The 25,679-nt window shown below is 40.6% G+C and overlaps 1 protein-coding gene across 5 annotated transcripts in view; it reads left to right on the top strand.

The window, feature by feature from the left end:
- Positions 1–496: 496 nt before the first annotated feature.
- The window catches only part of LOC120770138 (uncharacterized protein PB18E9.04c), a 51,275-nt gene continuing 26,092 nt past the window's right edge, over positions 497–25,679 (top strand). For 2 of the 5 annotated variants that reach the window (XM_040097323.1, XM_040097324.1), the window contains exon 1: positions 498–1,146. The gene's annotated coding sequence lies outside the window, so the exon portion shown is untranslated. Of the gene's footprint in view, positions 1,147–25,679 lie in introns of all 5 variants that reach the window. The other 3 variants (XM_040097319.1, XM_040097325.1, XM_040097321.1) reach the window with 3 other exon arrangements.

Genomic DNA, 25,679 nt, shown 5'->3' with positions numbered 1-25,679 from the left:
GGGGCAGTTGTATGAGTTATACCAACTGATTGGATGAAAATCAAAATTTTTTGATATTTTGTCAAGTTGGTGGTGTTAGTTGGATCGTGTTTGGGTTGGTCGTGCGATTTCAAACGATTTCGCCATTTTATTTCGATTGTCGAAGAGAGCGCGTCATATATGTATAATAAGTAAAGCAACAACTTCCGAACTCATGTTTAAGTAACGAAGGGAATATTCAAAATGAAGTTGGCCTCGAAATTGTATTAAAAGTTGTGTCGTATGTAGCGACAAGGGAAATTTCTAGCCCAACTCAATCAACCAACTAATTGTTGTGTGTACGCCCTCCATTATAGTTTGACAAAACAATCATAGAGATGCCACACCAGCTTTCAATAAATAAACATTTAATAATAGCTAAACGGCATCTACATTTATTTCTTCCTCTACATTTAGTTTGCTTTATCTCCAATTTGACAGCATTTTTTGATGCAATTCATTGTGAATGGGTATTCTTGCAAATTTTCGTTTCATGTCTGTCCATTATTTCCACAACGGGAAGTTTGTTATCCGTAAAACAAGTTAAATTTTTTTAGGAAAGTGTTGGAGGAAGCTAACATATAATTCATACTGTCGATTGTCCTTTTGATAACAAAAAACAGTGTAAGCCAAAAATAGAATTGTTTAGCAAGAATAGCAACACAGCTGTGTGATAAAAAGAGTGTTCAATGGAAATAGTGCAAAAACGAAAATAGTTGAGTCGTCAGTAAGGAAAAAAAGAAATAAACGACATAATAAAAATGGGCGAACGCGTTTAGTATTTCAATAATTAACATATTTTGCATCATAGCATAAGCATATTTAGAAGTCCTATGTACCAATTGTTTTATGTGGAATAGTGAAAGTAGTAAGATAAAACGAAGTTCTTAAAAACTAAGCAATGATGACGTTTTGTCTCTACGAATAAATAAGGCAGACAAGTCATTTGCGGATTTTTTTGTGTGCTATGTAGTTGCTCAGTGTGATTTTTAAAGTGTTTGCTAACAGTTTTTGTAATCGTATTGTAGGTCGTACAAAGTGTAAAACTTCGCCTAAAATATTTATAGTATTCTTGAATATAACGCACATATTAAACACAATATACTTACACATATAACCTTCGTTCAGGTGAGTTTATCTCTTAACTACCCTGCAAGTGCAGTGATTTTCCATTAGTAATTTTTAGTTAATGAACAAACGCTTGAAAATAACTTTAGTATATTTGTTCACACAATTACTTCCTTATCACTAATCCTATTAGCGGTAGCTCATTGACATCTATAGAAGCGTAACCCAGAAAGAGTACATTGTCGCCACGACCCAACACAAGGCATAGCAGGTCAAAATATGCAAAAGTTAGAGGGTGGTTTGCAGGAGGTGGGTTGTTTACATACAATTACGAATACACAACATGTTTTACAAAAAAAATACACCAATGCAGCGAATGCCGCTCTTATTCAGCATGCTTACTTATTATTGCGTGTAAATCCGTTTGTGGGTAGTATAATATATTGGGGATGTTTGGTCTATCCTTTTCAGCCTAGCGAAATACCTTAACTGCGTGCTGATATACTTTATATGTATGTATATTCTCTTAGTGACAATAGCATTCTTGTTTGGATATTCCATGTTGAGTTCTTGCTTTTTCATGCTCTTAAGTGCATACAACACTTGGCTCAACAAAGAAGTGTTAAAAGCTTGCATTTTATTTCTTTCTACTTTCTATAATGTCGGAAGTGAGTTCAATGTCGGAGAAAGAAATTGAAAACAAAGGCAATTACAGCTTGATCGAAATGTACCTATGTACATATAGATGCTGTTTTATATAGTGCATTTGATTAGTCATTCGCAAGGTTTCAATAGTTTTTTGAACGCAACACCCGCTTATAAGTTGATAACGAATAAATTTCAATTATAAAATTTTTGCTATATATGTATGTACATACATATATTTGATATAATGCCTGTATGACTGCTTTGTGATATCTTATCCGCGCAACGTAAAATTATCTATATATTGCCTTCTTTACTTTTGTTTGTGATAAGATACCCTTAAGAATTTGTATGTCCCTTTATATAAATAAATGTAGTTAGTTTTAAGTAAGTAGGAACATATAGAAATACATGTTCATCGTATGCAGAACGTCCTACCTATAACTCCTCAACTCATCTCTAGAGAATTACGAATTTTATAATAATTATTTAAATAAAATATGCTAAACAAAAATGTATTATGAATCATAGTGGTTCTAGTTTGCCAGATCAATATTCATATATAGAAACGGTTTATATATATGTACATATGTATGTATATTGTATATATGCTTCCACGTCTTGTAATGCATATACATACTACATACATATATACATATGTACATACATAAATGCAAATGCCAGTTTATACTGAAATTTATATGCATTAATATGCCTATTTATGATCACATCAGTTCATCTCATTTGGGTTTGAGTTCTGTGTGTTCTGTATGGCAATTGACATATCCCTTGCTGTGCTTATTTTACATGTTTCACATGTAAATATAAATAACACAGGAAACTCAACCCCCACATTGAATAAGTTGTGGTTTGAAGCCAACGGGTGGGGGGCTTGATCGTTCGTTTGATCGTGCTGTTTTCTGTTTGCAGCTCGCACTTACATTAAGTATTTACTCAGATTACTAGACATTAGAATTTTATTTATGAAAGCGTAATAGCGGTTACAAAATGTATATAATTTTTCTACGATTTATTTAAAATGTGGTTAATAATTAATACTACGTACGAAGGTAATGTATTATTTATTAGATAACATAATTTGCTATTGAAAATGCTACATTAATTTCTAAGATATTACTATCCATATCATTTCATATTGCTTATAATTTCAAAAAGAAATAATAGTCCTACATAATTTTGTAGGTTCCATGAAGCTTATCATAACTAACTACTTAACTTCGCTTGTTTTGTTTGTTTACTTATTAATTTACTTTTAAGGAGTAATTTTTCGATACCCCGGACGGTTAATTTATAGGGTATATCACGGTTGCCATGAACTTTATAACTGCCAACAGGAAATAGAGATTCTTTAGACAAGTTGTTTTTTTGCATTTCCATTGCACGAGTCGTGTTCTCCGAAAGAAGTTGCGCATATGTATGCACGTCGAAATCGCCGATATCGGATCACTAGTACTTATTTGTGAAGGGTATTATAGCTTCGGGGCAACCGAAATTAACGTTTCTTGTTTATTTTTTTTAAATTTCATTTTATAAACACTTTTTTAATTTCACTTTAAACACAATACAATGGGTTAGATCAGTTTAAGTGTGGATAAATTAGTATGATGTGAAGTAAGGACACAAATAATCATACATATTTGATGCAGCCACAAATGTCAAGGCTATACACCACAGTTTAATATTGGAGATTGACAACAGCTGACTAATAGGCATTAGCGCTTGCCATTCAACTGTTTAAGGAAAATTACATAAAAGTGTTTTAAAATTAAAGTGGAGCGAATACATAATTTGTTCACATAAATGGCATGTTATATCAATTGATGTTCTGAGAAATTCAATGAATGAATAAACCCGCATGTAATAATTACACTTTAACACTTAGATTAACACTTGCCGATCCAAACGTTGTTAGGTCGCCGAAAAAACAGACCTTTGGCGGATAAAATTCGAGTCAATTCCGGTGCGTAGAACCGGCTGTCGTGGGAATCGTAGATAATTATGGGTTGCTAAATACTGCTTTTGGAAGCTGTAATCCTACAATAATTTTCTGTACATATACACATGTGTATACACTATATGTAAATATGTGTGTATCTTCACCTGCTTGCTAGTATTTTTAAAATAGCGAGTTTATTTAAGCTTATTGATCTGTCAAAAATGGCATTATTTTCTGCATCTTCTCCGCATAGCACAAGCGTGCAACTTGTGCTAATATGGTGTATCAATTCGAATTTGCAATAAAAGACAATTGTGCAACTAAAGGAAATATATACATATGTACATACCATGTACATACATAAATACATTCGAATGAACAAATTGATTGCAATAGAAAGCTTTAACGCTGATCGGCTGCCAACTTGCAAAGTTTTTTATACTCTTGCATCCAGTTGCTGGAGTTGTTGTTGTTGTTTTAACGGAAATCTAATCCCCGTTGGGATGGTAAATGTCATTTGTGTTGTCGTCGATGTCATCTAACGGTAGGCCCAAGAAACGTGCTGTTTCGACGGGGTCGGACCAAAGGGAGAAGGGTGTTAGATGGGTGGGGTTTGTGGGGCATGCAAAGAGGTGGTCAGTATCATGCGGAGACTCGTTGCATGCAGGACATACGTCGGGTATGTCAGGGTCTATTCTGGATAAGTAGGAGTTGAACCTGCTACAGTATCCAGAACGAAGTTGCGCAAGGGTCACACGCGTTTCTCGCGGCAGCTAGAGCTCTTCGTCTGCGATGGGTGGTGGTTTAACTCCAAGAACGCCATTCACGGGAAGGGAGTCGGTGAAGGTGTTAATGGCTCCGCTGTGAATGGCGGTCAGTACCTGTCTGAAGTTAGTTGCGTCCGAAGTCCGGTCGGCGTACTGTACGACGTCGTCGACGTAATCCAGGAATGACCTTTTGATGCTCCTAGGAGGCGGTTCCGCTCCAAGCAGATGACTGCAGGGGTGATTTCTGCGAAAGCATCCCAGCAGGAACTGCCTGGAGAGGAGTTCATTATGCTCCTTAACTAGGAGCATAAGCGTCTCACTGTGTAGGTGTTCAATGGGAGACATCAAAAGGCATCCTGTAGTGGTCCGGAGTGCAGTGTTCTGACAGGTCTGTAGTTTCCTCATCTGCGTACCACTGCATCCAGGCGACCATATGGGGGCTGCGTAATTGAGGACCGGCCGGCCGATTGCCTTGTATGTTGCCAACAACGTTTCTTTGTCTTTTCCCCATGTGCTGCCGGCTAGCGACTTGAGGATTTTTTTGCGGCTCTGTACTTTGGCGATAATCGCGGTCGTATGAGGAGAGAAGGAGCATAGACTGTCGAATGTTGCACCTAAAATCTTAGGATTGTTGACAGTCGGAATTTTGACGCCGTCGACTGCAATGTTAAGCTCAAGTCTATACTCCTTCGTCCAGTTTGTGAATATGGTCGCTGTGGATTTGGTGGGGGAAAGTGTGAGATTTCGTGCAGTGAGGAAACGAGAAAGGTCAGAGAGGTAGCTGTTTACCTTCGAACACATGCCATCGATTCCATTGCCCGACGCCAATATCGTGCAGTCAGCGTACGAAGTTATGGAAACTCCTTCAGGTGGTTGTGGGAGTTTCGAGATGTAGAAGTTAAACAGTAGTGGGGAGAGGACACCACCCTGCGGAACCCCCTGTTTAATTCTTCTCAGTTTAGATGTTTTACCTCGAAATAGTACGGATGACTGGCCACCGCCCAGATAGTTCATGGTCCACCTCTTTAGCCCTGGAGGGAGCGTAGTTGTTTCGATGTCCTGCAGTAGAATTGTGTGATTGACCGTGTCAAACGCTTTTGACAGGTCCAACGCTACGAGGATCGTTCTTTCGCAGGGTGGTTTCTGGTTGAGGCCACGAACTATCTGGGCGTTTATGACGCTAAGTGCTGTGGTGGTGCTGTGCATTTCGGAATCCATGCTGGTGGTTGGCTAGGCTCAGGTTGTGAGTGAAGGTCGGGAGTAGCAAGGCCTCAAGTGTCTTCACTACTGGGGAGAGGAGAGTTATCGGTCGATAAGATTCCCCTTTGTTGGCGGGTTTCCCAGGTTTCAGCAGTGGGACCACTCTTCCGACTTTCCACACATCGGGTATTTGAAGAGTGGTCAGCGACAGATTGAGGACCTTGGTGAGATATCCTACTCCCGTCGAGCCTAGATGCTTTAGCATTAGCATGTTGATTCCATCAGGGCCAATGGATTTAGATGATTTAGCTTTTTTGATGGCACCCTGAACCTCCTCGTCGGTGAAAGTAAGTGGCGCGCCTTCGTTTGGCATTTTGCGCAGCCGTCGGTTAACACATCGTTTAGCTTTGTCTACCGAAGGGTGCAGTGTAAATTGCCGGCTAAAATAGCTCGCGCACTTCTTCGGGTCCGAAGAGGCATGACCATTGAATTGAACTTCAACTCTGTCGTCTTGTCTCTTCGGGTTAGACAGAGCTTTGACAGTAGCCCAAAGCTTACTCACTCCGGGGGAGAGGTTACAGGACTTCAGGTGCTCTATCCATTTCGTCCGCTTATGTTGGTTTACCATTCGCCGAATCTCCAAATTGAGATCCCTTATTCGGGGATCCCCGGGATCGGCATGGCGTAAGGTGTCGCGCTCATTAGCTAAAACGGCTGCTTCGGCTGGGAAATTGGGGCGGATTCCCGCGATTCTTCCAGCCAGGATGAAGCGAGCGGTAGCTGCTGCGATCACCTTGCGGAATTGACGTTCGCCAACGCATACGTCCATAGGAATAGGTAGAGCTTTGAAGGTGCTCTCAGTAAATTCTGTGAAGCCGACCCAATTAGCTTTGTTAAAGTTAAAATAGGTGCGGTTGTCCACAGAAACAAAATCGGGAGGCTTCTCGATCGAGATAATTATGGGCAGATGATCTGATGCGAGAGTTAGCATAGGTCGCCAGGTTATGCTGTTTATCAGACCACCGCCAGCAATGGTAATATCAGGCGAGCTATTACAGGTGCCCATAACTCTGGTGGGGGCTTCGTCATTCATTGTGCAGAATGTCGAATCGTCAATCTGTTCCGCCAGCTCCATCCCCCTACGATCATTTGACAGGCAGGAATGCCAAAGATCGTGGTGCGCGTTAAAGTCGCCTAGTACCAAACGGTTTTCACCACGAAGTAGCGCACCTATATTCGGGTGATATCCTGTTGGGCAACATGTAACTGGAGGGATGTATATATTAAATATTTCGAGCTCGACATCGCCTGACCGGATAGCTATACCCTGACATTCTAGGGGAGTATCCCTGGGGTCGATGTCTACATCGATTAGACGATACTGCACGGTGTTGTGCAATATGAAAGCTAGGCCACCACCATTATCTCGCTCGCGATCTTTACGTATAACGTTGAAACCTGCACAACTCAGAAGATCTGAGCGGCTGTTTAACTTGGTTTCTTGGACCGCAGCTATCGATAGACGTTCCCGATTCATAAGTGCAACTATCTCCTCGATCTTACTCTGGAGTCCGTTGCAGTTAAATTGAAGTAGCCGAGTTTGTCGCGGGTGTCTGTGGGTGATCCTGGGGGTGAGGGAGTGACGTGTGGGTGGAAGTTGATGCAGCTGTAGTACCCGCAGGGGCGGTTGTCGCGCTGGGGTGTTAATAGGCGACGCCACTGTTGTGAGTTGCGGGGGCAGACTCCTGCAGCATGGGGCAACGTATGAGTCACTCCACTCACGTGTGGTGCGCAGGCCGGAACACGCCGAAAAGTGACACCAGCCAGTACAAGAGTTGCACTTGACGGATGCCACGTTCCGACGTATGACGGTCTGACACACGGAACAGACAGTGCGAGGGACCAAGAGCTGCTGGTTGGTTCTCGTACGAGGATTGGAGCGGGATGAAGGTTGGGGGGGGACAAGTCAGAGGGGGAGCTATGTTGCCTGATTGAGCTCCTAGGGACCGTAGAGGTCCTCTGTTGGCCACTCGGATTTGGTGGCGGCGCGGCGCGCGAACTATGTGCGGATAGCACAGCCGTAGAGGCTTGGGTCGCAGTATTGCGCAGGCAACATGGGGCCACGTAACGCGTGGTCCACTCCCTATGTGTCTTAAGGCCTGAACAGGTCTTAAGATGGCTCCATCCATTGCATGTGTTGCACCTGACCGAGGTGGAGTTTGGATGGAGCCGTTTTGCGCATACGCAGCAGAAAAATTCCTCCGTTCCCGGGTTGGACTCAATGCCAGCGCGAGTCAGGAGGATACGGAGCAACCCTGCTGCAAGGCGTTGCTCTAGTAACGACAAACACAAATTAACACTTACCGATCCAAACGGGGTTAGATCGCCGAAAGAACAGCCCTTGGTCGGATGAAATCCGAGTCAATTCCGGTGCGTAGAACCGGCTGTCGTGGGAATTGTAATGCTTTTAGTGTTTGCCACCTTATGACCAAAAATTGTTAAAATCCAATAAAATCAGCTCAAGCCCCTAGTTACCGAATATTTTACTCCGGTACCTATAGTCGGCTTTTGATCGAGAATGTCGGTCAATGTGTGAAATATACAATTGAAAATCAGGGAAAATTCTTTTCTGACAATGACATGCCTGTGTGTCAAAAATAGGCTGAATTGGATCACTTAGCCCCCATATACTTAATATAAAGATCTTCGAACTTCCGGGTGACTATATATCGGCCAGTATGTGAGTTATCTCAACGAAAATGAGCGAGCGTATTTTGCTAATATAAGTGTATCTTTGTGCTTAAAATAAGTAAAATTTGGCAAAAACCTGAGAGCCCCCATATAACTAATATGGCTTTTCGAACATCCGGCTAATTTTACTCCATATGATTGATTTGTTAGAATGTGACATGTTAATAGTATGTAGTAATGGTAAAAATAGATAAAATCTAGTCGATACCACTCCAACTGTCGTTTCTTCTTTTCGCTACGTGGCGCCAATTGGATATTCCAAGCGAAGCCAGGTCCTTCTCCACCTGGTTCTTCCAACGGAGTGAAAGTCTTTCTCTTCCTCTGATTCCGGCTGGTACTGCTGGACTGGAGTATTTTCGTCCATTCGGATAGCATGACCTAGCCATCGTAGCTGTTGTCTTTAAATTCGCTGAACTATGTCAATGTCGTCGTATATCTCATACAGCTCATCGTTCCATCGAATGCGATATTCGCCGTGGCCAACGCGCAAAGGACCATAAATCTTTCGCATAACTTTTCTCTCGAAAACTCGCAACGCCGACTCATCAGTTGTTGTCATCGTCCAAGCCCTATCAATATCATCGGCATACGCCAGCAGCTGTACGCTCTTGTAAAAGATTGTACCTGCTCGATTAAGTTGCAGCTCGTATTATTTTCTCCAGCAACAAATTGAAGAAGTCGCACGATAGGGAGTACATGTCTTGTCTTGTCTGAAACTTCGTTTGGTATCGAACAGCTCTGAGAGGTCCTTCCCGATCCTGACGGAGCTTTTGGTGTTGTTCAACGTTAGTTTGCACAGACGTATTAGTTTTGCGGGGATACCACGGCATAAAGGTAGCTCCTTTTCGTGCTGTCGTGCAGCTTATCCTACGGTAGTTGGCACAGATTGTGGGGTTTCCCTTTTTGTGGATTGAGCAGAGCACACTTAAATTTCAATCGTTTGGCATGCTTTCGTTTGACCATATTTTACAAAGAAGCTGATGCATGCTCCTTATCAGTTCTTCGCCGCCGTGTTTGAATAGCTCGGCCGGCAATCCATCGGCCCCCGCTACTTTGTTGTTCTTCAGACGGGTAACTGCTATTCGAACTTCCTCATTGTCGGCCAATGGAACGTCTGCTTCATCGTCATCGATTGGGGAATCGAGTTCGCCTTCTCCTGGCGTTGTACTTTCACTGTCATTCGGCAGACTGGAGAAGTGTTCCCTCCTTCTTCCTTCCAGATCACCTTTTGGGGTTCTACAAGAGTATGCTCTGGTCTTGAAACCTTCTGTAAGCCGTCAGATATAGGGTTATATATACCAAAGTGATCAGGGTGACGACTAGAGTCGAAATCCGGATGTCTGTCTGTCCGTCCGTGCAAGCTGTAACTTGAGTAAAAATTGAGATATCATGATGAAACTTAGTACACGTATTCCTTGGCTCCATAAGAAGGTAAAGTTTGAAGATGGGCAAAATCGGCCAACTGCCACGCCCACAAAATGGCGGAAACCGAAAACCTATAAAGTGTCATAACTAAGCCATAAATAAAGATATTGAAGTGAAATTTGGCACAAAGGATCGCATTAGGGAGGGCCATAGTTGGACGTAATTTTTTTGGAAAAATGGGCGTGGCCCCGCCCCCTACTAAGTTTTTTGTACATATCTCGGAAACTACTATAGCTATGTCAACCAAATTCTACAGGGTCGTTTCCTTCAGGCACTTCCATATACAGTTCGAAAATGGAAGAAATCGAATAATAACCTCTCCCACCTCCCATACAAAGGTTATGTTGAAAATAACTAAAAGTGCGTTAACCGACTAACAAAAAATGTCAGAAACACTAAATTTTACGGAAGAAATTGCAGAAGGAAGCTGCACCCAGGCTTTTTTTAAAAATTGAAAATGGGCGTGGCCTCGCCCACTTAATGACCAAAAACCATATCTCAGGAACTACTAGACCGATTTCAATGAAATTCGGTATATAATATTTTCTTAAGACCCTGATGACATGTACGATATATGGGTGAAATCCGTTCACAACCACGCCTTCTTCCAATATAACGCTATTTTGAATTCCATCTGATGCCTTCTCTGTATAATATATACATTATGAACCAATGATGATAGCGGAATAAAACTTTACAAAAATACGGTATTTGAAAAATATGTAAATGACGTATAATGAAATCTCGATTATCACTTTATCATGCGAGAGTATAAAATGTTCGGTGACACCCGAACTTAGCCCTTCCTTACTTGTTCTGACTGCAAATGTGTCTCGTTTCCCCCTTCAGCTCTCGGTATCTATCCCATCGCGCACGTGTTGTGGTCGATCGTAACCTTGCGAGGTAAGCAGTCTGTTTTCTCTCCGCTGCAACACGGCACTCCTCGTCGTAGCAGCTGTTCTTTTGCATTTTCCGAAAACCAATGGTTTCGGTTCAGAAGTGACATTGTGTGACAAGGAGCAGGGGGTCAAAAGCTTTGTGACATCACATTTCAAAATTTTGTGATGTACAAACGGGAAATTTATAGGTGTTCCTAACATCCAAATTCAAAACGAAAATTAAGTGCCTGATTTACCAGTAATAAATGATATAAAGGAGTGGGTCAAAAGTCCATGGACACAAGATGATTAAGTTTTGTATTTTAAATTAGCATAATTAAGTATCTATTATTTCTTGACTATTCATTCGTTGTCTCTGTACTTTAATATTTAATTGAATGTTGATTTTATTAAAGATTATTCAATAAATAGAATAACCTGTTTTTTTTTATTTTTTGGTAAGTCCATAAAATTGGAAAATGGCAGGGGGTGGGGGGGATAGTTCAAAATGTGACAAGGACGGTGGGAGGGGTTAAAAAGTCCTTAAATTCGTGTGACGTAATTTATGGATGGCCCCTAACGAGGACATCAACGGCAGCGGCACCTTCCCAATTAAGGGACCGGACATTCCAGGTGCATGTTCTCAATTCGTAATCCTTAATTCGTTTGCCATGGTCGTCATCAAAAGGCGGGTCACTCATCCAAGGCTTGTTGAACTTTTTCATTAGGTGCGTTTTTTACGTGGCGGGTGCTAGACCCAGCGCACAACCCTGCGGAGGGGATGTTTCGCATTCTCACTTTAGCTCGCTCTCAAACGGATGTTCTTAGGCTACCCAAAGGATACTTGGTCAAAGACCGGAAGTAGTGAGCTGCTTGAGCCATATGTAAAATAATCGTTTCTGTCCACTCTTAAGTGAATGGCGATCAGAGAACTTTCCTCACATGGCTCCATCCTACTACATATAATGGTTTTCGTTTTTATACCCTGAAAAGGGTATATTAAGTTTGTCACGAAGTTTGTAACACCCAGAAGGAATCGTCGGAGACCCAATAAAGTATATATATAAATGATCAGTAAGTCGAGCTGAGTCGATTTAGCCATGTCCGTCTGTCTGTCTGTCCGTCTGTCTGTATATATACGAACTAGTCCCACAGTTTTTAAGATATCGTTTTGAAATTTTGCAAACGTCATTTTCTCTTCAAGAAGCTGCTCATTTGTCGGAACGGCCGATATCGGACCACTATAACATATAGCTGCCATATAAACTGAACGATCGGAATCATGTTCTTGTATGGAAAACTTTCACATTTGACAAAGTATTTTCACCAAATTTGGTATAGATTATTTTCTAAGGCAACAATGTAATCTCCGAAGAAATTTTTCAGATCGGTTAACTATAGCATATAGCTGCCATACAAACCGAACGATCGGAATCAAGGGCTTGTATGGAAAACTTTTGCATTTGACGTGGTATCTTCACGAAATTTGGTATAGATTATTTTCTAAGACAACAATGTAATCTCCGAAGAAATTGTTCAGATCGGTTAACTATAGCATATAGCTGCCATACAAACTGAACGATCGGAATCAAGTTCTTGTATGAACAACTTTCACATTTGACAAGATATATTCACGAAATTTGATATATGTTATTTTCTAAGGCAACAATGTAATCTCCGAAGAAATGGTTCAGATCGGTTAACTATAGCATATAGCTGCCATACAAACTGAACGATCGGAATCAAGTTCTTGTATGGACAACTTTCACATTTGACAAGATATATTCACGAAATTTGGTATATGTTATTTTCTAAGGCAACAATATAATCTCCGAAGAAATTTTTCAGATCGGTTAACTATAGCATATAGCTGCCATACAAACTGAACGATCGGAATCAAGTTCTTGTATGTACAACTTTCACATTTGACAAGATATATTCACGAAATTTGGTATATGCTATTTTTTAAGGCAACAATGTAATCTCTAAAAAACTTGTTTAGAACGGATTACTATAGCATATAGCTTCCATACAAACTGAACACATAGTTACTAACATAAATGCACCTGTGAAGGGTATTTAGCTTCGGTGCAACCGAAGTTAACGTTTTTTCTTGTTCTAACTAACTTTATGTGTCTGCAGGTATAGGATTTATATAAGTACATATATGTATGTATGTACATATGTATATATAAAATTGCTTGGATTTCGATCCTCAGATTGACGTTTTACACCATAAAGTATTTCCCTGGCTCGGTGACACCCGAACTTAGCCCTTCCTTACTTGTTTATTTTGATTTATTTTTATTCATATTTGTTTCCAGTGAACTAAGCGCTATTGAGTTTGCTGATTTTTGTTTAGTTTGGGCCACACTACATTGAGTGATTGACTACTTAAGTGATAGTTTGACTATATACATTAGGGTGTGCCATTTTGAGGCAACCTTTTTTTTCAACTGAAAAACAGGCTCAAAACTTTCGAAATGTGTAAAAAAAAAGTCACTCAAAAGATGAGCTCTTAATATTAATATTAATATTAAGAGGTGCCTCTTTCAAATTTTCTGTTTTCCATATAAATTACATGGAAAAAAAAATAATTTTTTTTGTGGTGGTTATTGTACGAAGGTTATTATATGTATGTGCACGCGATGGCTTCCAGTAGGGATGGTAAACTCGATTCCGATTCTACTAGAAAATCGAGTTTTCTCGTAAAATAACAGTGCAGGATGGAGTCATGTGTAGAAGTTCACGCAAGTGAGGAAAGTTCTCTGATCGCCATTCACTTGGGAGTGGCCAGAAACGATTCTTTTACACATGGCTCAAGCAGCTCACTACTTCCGGTCTTTGACCAAGTATCCTCTGGGTAGCCTAAGAACATCCGTTCGAAGGCGAGCTAAAGTGAGAAGGCGAAACATTCCCTCCGCAGGGTTGTGCGCTGGGTTTGGGACCCACCACGTAAAAAATCATACCAATGAACAGAAACAACAAACAAGGATGAGTGACAACTTTTTGATGACGACCATGCAAACGATATAAGGATTACAAATTGAGGGCATGCACCTGGAATGTCCGGTCCCTTAATTGGGAAAGTGCCGCTGCCCAGCTGGTTGATGTCCTCGTAAAGACAAAGGCTGACATCACCGCCGTCCAAGAAATGCGATGGACGGGACAAGGACAGAGACGAGTAGGTCCTTGTGACATTTACTACAGTGGCCATATAAAGGAGCGCAAGTTTGGTGTAGGATTCGTGGTGGGAGAGAGACTCCGTCGCCGAGTACTATCATTCACTGCAGTGAATGAACGTCTAGCCACAATCCGCATCAAAGCGAGGTTCTTCAACATATCGCTGATTTGCGCCCACGCCCCGACGGAAGAGAAGGACGATGTGACCAAAGATGCCTTCTATGAGCGCTTGGAGCGCGCTTATGAGAGCTGCCCCCGCCACGATGTCAAAATCGTGCTTGGCGACTTTAACGCCAGGGTGGGCAAAGAAGGTATATTTGACACTACGGTCGGTAAATTCAGCCTCCACGACGAAACATCCCCAAATGGGTTGAGGCTGATTGATTTCGCCGGGGCCCGAAATATGATTATCTGTAGTACTAGATTCGAGCATAAGAAGATTCATCAAGCTACCTGGCTGTCTCCGGATCGAAAAACTACCAACCAGATCGATCATGTTGTGATAGACGGAAGACACGTCTCCAGTGTTTTAGATGTGCGTGCGCTCCGAGGTCCTAACATCGACTCGGACCACTATCTTGTTGCAGCTAAGATTCGCACCCGCCTCTGTGCAGCAAAAAACGCGCGCCACCAAACACAAGGAAGGTTCGACGTCGAGAAGCTGCAATCACAACAGACAGCCGAACGATTTTCTACTCGGCTTGCACTCCTGCTCTCTGAGAGCACTCGTCAACAACTCGGTATAAGGGAACTGTGGGACGGCATTTCAAACTCCTTACGTACAGCTGCAACCGAAACCATTGGTTTTCGGAAAGTGCAAAAGAACAGCTGGTACGACGAGGAGTGCCGTGTCGCAGCGGAGAGAAAACAGGCTGCCTACCTCGCAACGTTACGATCGACCACTACACGTGCGGGATGGGATAGATACCGAGAGTTGAAGAGGAAGCGAGACGCATTTGTAGACAGAAGAAGAAAGAGGCTGAAATGCGTGAGTACGAAGAGCTTGATAAGCTGGCCGACAGGGGTAATGCTCGAAAATTCTACGAAAAAATGCGGCGGCTTACGGAAGGTTTCAAGACCGGAGCGTATTCCTGTAGAACCCCCAAAGGTGATCTAGTCACTGATGCCCAGAGCATACTTAAATTATGGAGGGAACACTTCTGCAGCCTGCTGAATGGCAGTGAACGCACAACACCAGGAGAAGGAGAACCCGATTCCCCAATCGATGACGATGGAGCAGACATTCCATTACCCGACCATGAAGAAGTTCGAATAGCAATTGCCCGCCTGAAGAACAACAAAGCGGCAGGGGCCGACGGATTGCCGGCCGAGCTATTCAAACACGGCGGCGAAGAACTGATAAGGTGCATGCATCAGCTTCTTTGTAAAATATGGTCGGACGAAAGCATGCCCAACGATTGGAATTTAAGTGTGCTATGCCCAATCCATAAAAAAGGAGACCCCACAATCTGCGCCAACTACCGTGGATTAGCCTCCTCAACATCGCATATAAGGTTCTATCGAGCGTATTGTGTGAAAGATTAAAGCCCACCGTCAACAAACTGATTGGACCTTATCAGTGTGGCTTCAGACCTGGCAAATCAACAACCGACCAGATATTCACCATGCGCCAAATCTTGGAAAAGACCCGTGAAAGGAGAATCGACACACACCACCTCTTCGTCGATTTCAAAGCTGCTTTCGACAGCACGAAAAGGAGCTGCCTTTATGCCGCGATGTCTGAATTTAGTATCCCCGCAAAACTAATACGGCTGTGTAAACTGACGTTGAGTAACACCAAAAGCTCCGTCAGAATCGGGAAGGACCTGTCCGAGTCGTTCGATACCAAACGAGGTTTCAGACAAGGCGATTCCCTATCGTGCGACTTTTTCAACCTGCTTTTGGAGAAAATAGTTCGAGCCGCAGAACTAAATAGAGAAGGTACCATCTTCTATAAGAGTGTACAGCTGTTGGCGTATGCCGATGATATCGATATCATCGGCCTCAACACCCGCGCCGTTACTTCTGCTTTCTCCAGGCTGGACAAGGAAGCACAGAAAATGGGTCTGGCAGTGAACGAGGGCAAGACGAAGTATCTCCTGTCATCAAACAAACAGTCGTCGCATTCGCGACTTGGCACTCACGTCACTGTTGACAGTCATAACTTTGAAGTCGTAGATAATTTCGTCTATCTTGGAACCAGCGTAAACACCACCAACAATGTCAGCCTAGAAATCCAACGCAGGATAACTCTTGCCAACAGGTGCTACTTCGGACTGAGTAGGCAATTGAGAAGCAAAGTCCTCTCTCGACAAACAAAAACCAAACTCTATAAGTCACTCATAATTCCCGTCCTGCTGTATGGTGCAGAGTCTTGGACGATGTCAACAACGGATGAGTCGACGTTGCGAGTTTTCGAGAGAAAAGTTCTGCGAAAGATTTATGGTCCTTTGCGCGTTAGCCACGGCGAATACCGCATTCGATGGAACGATGAGCTGTACGAGATATACGACGACATGGACATAGTTCAGCGAATTAAAAGACAGCGGCTACGCTGGCTAGGTCATGTTGTCCGGATGGACGAAAACACTCCAGCTCTGAAAATATTCGACGCAGTACCCGCCGGGGGAAGCAGAGGAAGAGGAAGACCTCCACTCCGTTGGAAGGACCAAGTGGAGAAGGACCTGGCTTCGCTTGGAATATCCAATTGGCGCCACGTAGCGAGAAGAAGAAACGACTGGCGCGCTGTTGTTAACTCGGCTATAATCGCTTAAGCGGTTTCTACGCCAATTAAGAAGAAGAAGAATAACAGTGCAGTGCATTCGAATGAATTTAACATATATATTTTTCAGGATAGCGGGACAATTTTCGAACAAATTGTTAAAATCAGATCATACAAATCAATTTCTTGTACGGAAATTTTTTTTTTGCCAAGATAACGCCACAATCTTCGAACAAATTGCTGTTATACACACTGACCAACCGAAATCAAGACAAAGAACTTTTTATACCCTTTTATGCCCTAAGAAATGCATCTGTGAAGAGTAGTACAGCTTTGGCTTGACCGAAGTTAATATATTTCCTTGATTTAACAACAACTACATACTTATATAAAACTCGTATGACAACATCAATTGCGCATAATTTAGAACTTAAAGTTTGTTTTTACATACATATGTACATACATACATATACAGAGAGTTCCGATTACTCACTGCAAACCGATATTGCTTATAATGCAAATTTTTTCTTAATGGTAAATCGAATTAATAATTCCTTAAATAATGTAGTGAACGTTAATTTTTGTTACACTATATTTTGTTGCTGTCGTTTTACTGATTTTATATACAGTTGATTTAGAAAATCCCAATGTCATTTAAGCTGCGCAATCGTTTTGACTCATAAACCTGTAAATTATTGCAATAAATGCAGTTTTAATTTAAGGAAATGAATATAAAGGAATATATAAAATATTATATGAAATTTTCTCAACTCTCTACAAAGCTAACAAATTTTTAAAATTTTATGTATGTACATATGTATGTATATCCCTTTTTCATATTAAAATCAACTTAGCACATTTTCGTTTGATAAGATAAGTTTGTTAAATAGGAAATCGAGATGATATTCAAAAAAGCACCACAACACTCGTTGAGTGATTCATCCTAGGTTATAGCAGGCGATTGGATTAAAATGGAATTTCCGATTATTTTATAAAATAAAAGGTATTAAAGTGGAAATAATTTTTTTCCATATTTCTGTTAGTTGTTCTTTTGAGTAGTTTGTTTATTTTTTGGACCGAATTGAATTGAAGTAAGATCACATTAGTAATTTGTTTACAAAGTTAGGGTCATTTTCATTTATTTAGCCACAAAAGTTCTTCTCAAAAATGGTTTTTATAAGCAATAACCAATAAATTGAGAAAAAATTAATAAAAAGTACCATCCATGATATTCATAATTAAATAAAGGAAAACAATTTGAAGTTAATGTATACATCTAAATCATTTTCACCACGAATGGTAAAAATATAGACTTTACAATAGACTCTTTTAATAACGAGTTCTTCCTCCTTTAGCCTCAATAACTGCCGTAATTCTTGAAGGCATGGAATTGACTAGGATCTCAATTTATTTCCTTACCGGACCATACCAAATCAGTTCTAAAACCTTTATCATTTGACTTTTATTTGTTGGCTTCTGTTTAGCAACTTCATTATGTGCTATAAGTATTCAATAGGTTTTAAATCGGGCGAGTTTCCCGGCCATTCCAAGCGTTGAATCCTTGGATCATTGAAAGTATTGGCCAACGCAAAATAATAAAAGCCGAGCTGAATAGTATCATATACCCCAATATTCTATAGATATTTTATACAAGATTTGTTCCCAATCAACACGTAGCCATTTTGCATTACGATGAGTTATCCTGGAAGATTAGGCGATCTGTATAAGAATAATGCTTTTCAATTGCGGGTACTAAAAATTTGTTAACCACTGCTGCATATTTTTGCGCATTCATTATTCCATCAACCAGGTCCCAAAATATAGATTGAAAAAAAATCATTTGCCTTTAAGGGAACTTAATTTTCTTTACTACACAATTATTCTGGAACCTCTCACCAAAGCAAATTTTGGAGCTTGTCAAATTAAATTTGCTTACGTCAAATCACATAATCAGTTGTTAATCATATTGATCCCAATTTTATTACTTTTTAGTTCAATAAAGTCGTGCAGCCTTCATCTTTTGTGTTAAAGTGGCTGTTTGGCTGAGATCCTCCATATTTTCTTCTGATCATTTGGCATTTTGCGCAATTTTTCAAAAAAACAACCAAAACACGACTAAAACTGAACGATGTTCAACCCAATTTCTTAAAAAATAATAATTTTCCCAATGCCTACTAGATCTAGTAGAATTTTTTTCGAATTTACATTTATAAAGCTGAAGATAAGAAGAAGTACGTGTAAATAGGCATCGCTTTCAACTAAATAGAAAAATAAAGTATCATCTCAATAGGTTGGCCTAATACATTAACGGTGTTTTCAACAACCGATGCACACCGCTCTGTCAATTCTCTAATGACGACCGACGAAAAACCGGCAGGACTTTTTTTCATTAGCTGCTATCAATTTTGTCTGCTTTCTTTAAGCTCATGATTTCACTCTAACGTTCACACCCAATTTCCTGTTCCCGTTACTCGTAAAAAAAATTGCAATAACAAACACAATTATTCCGCCTATTAGACGAAGCACCTAGCCTTTTGACATTGTAATTCAATTTGTTGTTTTGCTAATAGAAAGCTAATAGAAAATGTTGTACGTAACTGGCCAAATAAATTTATTTTTGGGTGTGTTTTGTCGACAGGATTGTCAATATTCTTAAATTACAACACTGGCTAATTGTTGGTCATCATTGCAAAATGTAAACGCCCACACGCAAAAAAGTTACACGAGTCAGCCTTTCGAGCTTATTGTATTCCCACGTGTGCGTAATGCACTTTTATGTTTATATGGTTACACACATATTTGTAAACACTATATTTGCTAATATTGACCTGTCCATTTACACAGCTTTCAGCAAAGTTCAAAACTAATGGTATGACCTAAGCAACTAATGCATTGACTAAACGAACCTCAAATTAGCTTGTAGCTACACATACATATTGTATGCATGTATATTTATGCAGAAGGTAGTTCATTGCGCGTCCAAGTGTATGGTACGCTTGCTTTCCTACCGGCCTGACCTACCTCTTGACCGATAATATATAAATGATACGTTACGCACTTACATTTCCCACTATAACTTACATACAAAATTTATTGCGTGTGCTTGTGTTAACAAATCGGGCGTGAAATGAAACTGATGCGTGTAATAGATACATTGTCATTGCCATTTTGGTTAGTTATTCCTGCCACATAACAATTGTTGCGTAACTCACACATATAACAACAACATACATATAAAGTTACATTTAACTATAACTTTGCTAATGCATTTCATTTTAATTTTATTATTACACGCTGGCATTCGAATTAACCACTATAATGAGTAGAGTAGTTTTTCGACTATTTTATTTGTGCATTATAATTGTTAGTCCAGCAACGCATACGGCACGCAACGCGCGTGTTTGAATCGTTCACATATCGACGTTGCTCTGCTTTAAGTAATTCCATCATATGAGTGGCTAGCTTATTACTTTCTTGGTTTTTAAAAAAATCAAGGCAAGAGAAAGCTTTTTGGTAGGCGTCCCATGTCAACTATTTTTAATAGCAACGTAGTTACGTACATATGTACATATGTATGAATGTATTTTTTTATGCAAACGTTTGTACAAAATTTCACAATGTAAACATAATTTATGCGTTTAAATTTTTATAACGTTAAATCTGTGTTTTATAAACTTTATATTGTTACAAAAAAGTAAATGAATTGTAAAAAACGCAAAATATTTAATTATTCATAAATATTTATTTTGTCGCCTTCAAAGTAATCCCCACCAGATGCAATACACATATGGCAACGATTTTTCCTCGAAACACTTTTCATAAACTCGTTTTGGGATGGCCTTCAGCACCTTCCGCGAATTTTGTTTTATCTCTCCGATCGAATGAATAGAATAAATCACACGGAACCAAATATAATAAGGTGTTTGATCGATGGTATTGATTGCGTTTTTGACTTTCAATTCGGCCACAATCATGAATTATCATCATGTAAAATCCATGAATTGTTCCTCGACAATTTCGACTGTTTACGGATGTTATAATGCACATGCCTCAAGCAGGCCAAATATAACTCCTCATTCACCGTCTGTTCCTGCGGAATAAATTCATGATGCATCCAACCACTAATATTTAAAAAAATTTAACATCACCTTAATTTTTGAGGGGCTTTGGCGTGTTTTTTATACTCTTGCAATCAGTTGCTACAGAGTATTGTAGTTTTGTTGACCTTACGGCTGTACGTATCATCTAAAACTAAGATAGATATAGGGTTATATGTATATATGTATATATGATCAGGAAAAGTTGAAATCTGGTTGACTGTCTGTCCGTCTGTCCATGCAAGCTGTAACTTGAGTAAAAATTGAGAATCGTTGATCTACGATGGAGTAATCGGATCACTACCACGCCTAGAAATCGTCATTAACCGAAAACATATAAAGTTCCATAACTAAGCACTAAATTTTATGTCACATTCTGAAAATTAACGAAATCGGACAACAACCTCGCCTACTTCCCATATAGCACAATTTTAAATTCCACTTGATTCGTTTAGTTTCCATTACATAAATCAAGAAGCAATTAATATAACGGGATAAAACTTTGCACGAATAGCATATTTAGTGCGTGCCACTTTATGACCAAAAATTGGTCAAATCCAATTAAAAGTGTTGAAGCCCCTAGGTACCGAAAATGTCGGTCACTGTGTGATATATACATATAACTGAAATTAAGGGATTATCCTTCTCTTATAATGGTATGTCTGAATGTAAAAAATTAGTTGAATAGGGCCATTACTTTCCTTAGCCCCAGTATACCTAATATACAGATTTTCGAACTTACGGGGGACTTTTTACCGCATACATATGTATATCGGCCAATATGTGACTTATCCTAATGAAAATAAGAGAACGTGTTTTACTCATAACAGTGTATAAAATGTTCGGTTGAACCCGAACTTATCCCTTCATAACTTGTTTTGGTTTGGTGCGTTTTTTCCCTCCATTCCGATGATAGTTGACATGTTTGCATGTCAAATTCATAAACCCATGCCTCATCGGCAGTTATTATGCTCTCCATGAATGTGGCATCATCAGTTGAAGAAGTCGGAGGTCGTCCAGAGCGATGCACATCTTCAAAGATCGCTCGTCCGTCTTTGAAGGCTTTATACCACTCGTAGGCTTATGTTTTTGATAAAACTGAATTACTGTAAGCCTTTTCCAACATTCGCAACGATATTTGGTTAGAAATACAATATTTGAAGCAAATGCTTTGTTTGATATTTTTAATCATTGTAAAAATCGCAACGCACTACTGAGGTGTACCAATTTAATCAGCTGCTGTAAAGAAACTGGTTGACAGATCGCGTTCAAATTTGGCATAGTAATTAAGGACAGTCCTACCAACTTAGCAAGTTACACGCTTTTAAAATGATATTTGACCCGGGGAATTTAATTCCATTGCCCGACCATGAAGAAGTTCGAATAGCAATTACCCGCCTGAAGAACAACAAAGCGGCGGGGGCCGATGGATTGCCGGCCGAGCTATTCAAACACGGCGGCGAAGAACTGATAAGAAGCATGCATCAGCTTCTTTGTAAAATATGGTCGGACGAAAGCATGCCCAACGATTGGAATTTAAGTGTGCTATGCCCAATCCATAAAAAAGGTGACCCCACAATCTGCGCCAACTACCGTGGGATTAGCCTCCTCAACATCGCATATAAGGTTCTATCGAGCGTATTGTGTGAAAGATTAAAGCCCACCGTCAACAAACTGATTGGACCTTATCAGTGTGGCTTCAGACCTGGAAAATCAAAAACCGACCAGATATTCACCATGCGCTAAATCTTGGAAAAGACCCATGAAAGAAGAATCAACACACACCACCTCTTCGTCTATTTCAAAGCTGCTTTCGACAGCACGAAAAGGAGCTGCCTTTATGCCACGATGTCTGAATTTTGTATCCCCGCAAAACTAATACGGCTGTGTAAAGTGACGTTGAGCAACACCAAAAGCTCCGTCAGGATCGGGAAGGATCTCTCCGAGCCGTTCGATACCAAACGAGGTTTCAGACAAGACGACTCCCTATCGTGCGACTTCTTCAACCTGCTTCTGGAGAAAATATCATCGGCCTCAACACCCGCGCCGTTAGTTCTGCTTTCTCCAGGCTGGACAAGGAAGCACAGAAAATGGGTCTGGCAGTGAACGAGGGCAAAACGAAATATCTCCTGTCATCGAACAAACAGTCTTCGCACTCGCGACTTGGCTCTCACGTCACTGCTGACAGTCATAACTTTGAAGTTGTAGATAATTTCGTCTATTTAGGAACCAGTATGAACACCACCAACAATGTCAGCCTGAAAATCCAACGCAGGATTGCTCTTGCCAACAGGTGCTACTTGGGACTGAGTAGGCAATTGAAAAGTAAAGTCCTCTCTCGACGAACAAAAGCCAAACTCTATAAGTCGCTCATAATTCCCGTCCTGCTATATGGTGCAGAGGCTTGGGCGATGACGGCAACCGATGAGTCGACGTTACGAGTTTTCGAGAGAAAAGTTCTGCGAAAGATTTATGGTCCTTTGCGTGTTGGCCACGGCGAATATCGCATTCGATGGAACAATGAGCTGTATGAGATACATATACGACGACATTGACATAGTTCAGCGAATTAAAAGACAGCGGCTACGCTGGCTAAGTCATGTTGTCCGGATGGATGAAAACACTCCAGCTCTGAAAGTATTCGACGCAGTACCCACCGGGGGAAGCAGAGGAAGAGGAAGACCTTCACTCCGTTGAAAGGACCAAGTGGAGAAGGACCTGGCTTCGCTTGGAATATCCAATTGGCGCCGCGTAGCGAAAAGAAGAAACGACTGGCGCGCTGTTGTTAACTCGGCTATAATCGCGTTAGCGGTGTCTACGCCAAATAAGAAGAAGAAGAAGAATTTAATTACAATTTCCGGGTGCTTTTTTGTTACAGTATATACAAGTAGAATCGATGAAAGGTAAAATTCTTTATTTTAATTTCAACTTAATTTTACTTTAAGAGTTCTATATTTTTATACACTTATGGAGAAATGTAGATGTGAGTTTAGCTGGTACTGTTTTTTCGTCAAAAGGTGAAACTGATAGTTTTTTATACCATTTTATTTTTACGATGAAGATGAATAAGTAGAACGTCAGTTGATTTTGCGTTTGATTTATAAGTTATCATTCCTCTCCTTTACTGGCGTAGACCCCGCTTGCGCGATTATAGCCGAGTTAACAACAGCGCGCCAGTCGTTTCTTCTTTTCGCAACGTGGCGCCAACTGAAGATTAAAAGCGAAGCCAGGTCCTTCTCCACCTGGTCTTTCCAACGGAGTGAAAGTCTTCCTCTTCCTCTGCTTATCCCGGCTGGTACTGCGTCAAATACTTTCAGAGCTGAAGTGTTTTTGTCCATACGCACGACATAATCGCAGCCGCGTCTCTTAATTCGCTGAACTATGTCAATGTCGTCGTATATCTCATACAGCTCATCGCTCCATCGAATGCGATATTCGCCAAGGCCAACGCGCAAAGGACCATAAATGTTCCACAGAACCTTTCTCTTGAAAATTCGTAACGTCGACTCATCAGATGTTGTCATCGTTCATGCCCCTGCACCATATAGCAGGACAGATATAATTCCCACGACAGCCGGTTCTACGCACCGGAATTGACTCGGATTTCATCCGACCAAGGGCTGTTTTTTCGGCGATCTAACCCCGTTTGGATCGGTAAGTGTTACGGAAATAATGAATGACTTATAGAGTTTGGTTTTTGTTCGTCGTGAGAGAACTTTACAGGGTATATGTGTGTATATATGAAATTGCTTAGATTCCGCTCCTCTGGTTAACGTTTTACATCTTATTTCCCTGGCTTTGATTCTTACAAGTTCCAAGAGTATAAAATATTGGGTTGGACCCGAACTTAGCCCCCTTTCTTTCTTGTTTATTTTACTTTTGTTTTAATAATTTATGACTTTTTTATTTAGTTATCATTATTATTATATTATCTTTTTATGTTTGCCTTTAATTTATTTAAAATATTATTATTTATGATATAATTATTATTACCGGGTTAGAAGATAATTTTGTCAAATTGTCAAAATATTTTTTCACACATGCAAAGCCGATAAAAGCATCATCGGTTGCTGTCATCGCCCAAGCCTCTGCACCATATAGTAGGACCGGAATTATGAGCGACTTATAGAGTTTAGCTTTTGTTCGTCGAGAGAGGACTTTAATTTTCAATTGCCTACTCAGTCCGAAATAGCACCTGTTGGCAAGAGCAATCCTGCGTTGGATTTCTAGGCTGACATTGTTGGTGGTGTTTACGCTGGTTCCAAGATAGACGAAATTATCTACAACTTCAAAGTTATGACTGTCAACAGTGACGTGAGAGCCAAGTCGCGAGTGCGAAGACTGTTTGTTCGATGACAGGAGATATTTCGTTTTGCCCTCGTTCACTGCCAGACCCATTTTCTGTGCTTCCTTGTCCAGCCTGGAGAAAGCAGAACTAACGGCGCGGGTGTTGAGGTCGATGATATCAATATCATCGGCATACGCCAGCAGCTGTACACTCTTATAGAAGATGGTACCTTCTCTATTTAGTTCTGCAGCTCGAACTATTTTCTCCAGAAGCAGGTTGAAGAAGTCGCACGATAGGGAGTCGTCTTGTCTGAAACCTCGTTTGGTATCGAACGGCTCGGAGAGATCCTTCCCGATCCTGACGGAGCTTTTGGTGTTGCTCAACGTCAGTTTACACAGCCGTATTAGTTTTGCGGGGATACAAAATTCAGACATCGTGGCATAAAGGCAGCTCCTTTTCGTGCTGTCGAAAGCAGCTTTGAAATAGACGAAGAGGTGGTGTGTGTTGATTCTTCTTTCATGGGTCTTTTCCAAGATTTAGCGCATGGTGAATATCTGGTCGGTTTTTGATTTTCCAGGTCTGAAGTCACACTGATAAGGTCCAATCAGTTTTTTTACGGTGGGCTTTAATCTTTCACACAATACGCTCGATAGAACCTTATATGCGATGTTGAGGAGGCT

Source organism: Bactrocera tryoni, chromosome 3 (assembly GCF_016617805.1).
Source record: "Bactrocera tryoni isolate S06 chromosome 3, CSIRO_BtryS06_freeze2, whole genome shotgun sequence".
Lineage (NCBI taxonomy): Eukaryota > Metazoa > Arthropoda > Insecta > Diptera > Tephritidae > Bactrocera > Bactrocera tryoni.
Note: the sequence above shows the minus strand (reverse complement) of the source record. Positions and strands in the feature narration are given on the sequence as shown.